Source organism: Petromyzon marinus, unplaced genomic scaffold (genome assembly GCF_048934315.1).
Source record: "Petromyzon marinus isolate PM22_M1 ecotype Great Lakes invasive population unplaced genomic scaffold, UKy_Petmar_22M1.pri1.0 PM_G_Scaffold_38, whole genome shotgun sequence".
NCBI classification, from domain to species: Eukaryota; Metazoa; Chordata; class Hyperoartia; order Petromyzontiformes; family Petromyzontidae; genus Petromyzon; species Petromyzon marinus.
In genome coordinates, this window is record NW_027422961.1 from 1,355,001 (window position 1) to 1,357,500 (window position 2,500).

At 37.9% G+C, this 2,500-nt stretch overlaps 1 pseudogene; it reads left to right on the plus strand.

Annotated features, from left to right (window-relative positions):
* Window positions 1-2,500, plus strand: part of LOC142916152 (28S ribosomal RNA) — a 10,249-nt pseudogene that overhangs the window by 5,391 nt on the left and 2,358 nt on the right.

The following is a 2,500-nucleotide window of genomic DNA, read 5'->3' on the forward strand; positions in this document are numbered from 1 at the left end:
TGAACAACTGCGACCCATGGACTATCAAAAATAAAGATGTCCATATGATCCAACCTGATGAATCAACGAAATACCTTGGTCTGAAAATTGGCCCTTGGACTGGCACTATACAGCCTGATCTACATTGTCAGCTAAAGACATGGATCTCGAAAATCGATGAGGCGCCTCTGAAGCCAACTCAGAAGGTTGAACTACTCAATGCCTATGCCCTACCCAGATTGTTATATCCTGCAGACCACTCGGACTGCAAGCATTCAACTCTCCGTGGGTTGGACCAAGAGATTAGAAAGGCGGTAAAAGGATGGCTCCACCTTCCCGCTTCAACTTGTGATGGACTGTTATATGCCAGAGCCCGAGACGGAGGCCTTGCCATCTTGAAACTGGAAAAAACAATCCCTTCGGTTCAAGTTAGAAGGCTGCAACGTATAGCAAACTCGTCCGATGCTATCACCCGTAATATTGTGTCCTCGCAGGGTATGGAGGAAGAATACCGTAATTTGTGGGTACGAGCAGGGGGTGACAGTGATGCAATCCCAACATTCGTTCTCAGGGACTCGGTGTCAAAAGAACCTGTATATCCGAGACCCTGCGATTGGAGGGAGCATGAATTTCAGAGATGGTGCGAAAAGCCGGTTCAAGGAAGGGGCATTGTAAACTTTGCGCATGATAGAATCAGTAATGCTTTGTTGAGGCCATGGTGCGGCTTTAAACAATGCTTCTTTATCGCAGCACTACAACTAAGGGCAAATATTTACCCAACAAGAGAAAGCTTGAACAGAGGCAGAGATGGGGCCTTACGTTCCTGCAGGAAATGCTCTGCCAGACTCGAGTCCCTTTCGCACATTCTCGGTCAATGTCCTGCAGTACAGAAAGCAAGAATTGCGCGACATAACAAGATCAGTAACATTCTGGCAGACGAAGCGGCTAGATTAGGCTGGTCTGTATACAAAGAGCCACGGTTCATATCCGAGACGGGAGAGATGAGAAAGCCTGACCTCGTGTTTGCAAAAGATGAGGAGGCGGTTGTGATCGATGTCACCGTCCGTTTTGAGCTTTCAAAGAATACCTTGTCAGATGCTGCCTCGCACAAAGTTTCGTACTATACCCCTCTTGGTGATCAAGTCAAAGTGCTGACGAAGGCTAGCAAGGTCACATTCTTTGGATTCCCGGTTGGGGCAAGAGGAAAGTGGCCCCTTGAGAATAACGAGGTACTTACCTCCCTGGGCCTGACCAAACCCAGAACGACATCACTGGCCAAGATGATTTCCCGCAGAACACTGCTTTTTTCTCTTGATATTCTGAGAATGTTCTGTGGAAATTATGCGGTCTATGAACAGTCATAGACAACCTCCGAAACAAATAATAGTTTTGTTTTAAGATGTCATTTGTTTTAGATTGATTTTGTTATTTTCGAAGGTGAAGTCGGTTTTTATTTCATTTTACTATTTTCCACAATTTAGATTGTTATTTTCCAAGACGAAGTCTTGGTTCTTTTTTTTATTGTTAGTTTTTTTTTTTTAACACGTCGTATTTGTTACTTTAGAGCTTAGAGGGGACTTTATTTTCGCCTTACTATTTTCTGCCTACAAAGAAGATTAAAAATAAGCTTTTTTCAAGATAGTTTTGTTATTTTCCAAGGTGAAGTCTTGGTATTCTTATTTTACTATTTTCCATAAAGAAGACCTTTCTTTTAGATTTTGTTATTTTCCAAGACGAAGACTTGGTATTTTTATTATATTGCTATTTTTTTACACGAAGCTTATTCAAGAGCACTTATATAGATTAATCTTTGTTATTTTAATTCTTTATTTTTGGACTACATCAGTTAGAGAGTCCTGTAACTTACTATTTTCTGCCTACAAAGAAGACTACAAATGAGCTTTATTTAAGATGTTTTAGATTAGATTTTTTTTTTTCCAAGATGGAGTCTTGGTTTTTTTTATTTTACTATTTTCCACAAAGAAGACTTTTCTTTTCTTTTAGATTTTGTTATTTTCCAAGACGAAGACTTGGTATTTTTTTTTTTGCTATTTTTTTTACACGAAGCTTTATTCAAGAGCACTTATTTAGATTAGACTTTGTTATTTTAATTCTTTATTTTTGCACTACATCAGTTCGAGAGAAGACTACAAACCAGCTTTATTTAAGATGTTTTAGATTAGATTTTGTTATTTTCCAAGGTGAAGTCTTGGTTTTTTTATTTTACTATTTTCCACAAAGAAGACTTTTCTTTTAGATTTTGTTATTTTCCAAGACGAAGACTTGGTATTTTTTTGCTATTTTTTTACAGGAAGCTTTATTCAAGAGCACTTATATAGATTAGACTTTGTTATTTTAATTCTTTACTTTTGCACTACATCAGTTCGAGAGAAGACTACAAACCAGCTTTATTTAAGATGTTTTAGATTAGATTTTGTTATTTTCCAAGGTGAAGTCTTGGTTTTTTTATTTTACTATTTTCCACAAAGAAGACTTTTCTTTTCTTTTAGATTTTGTTATT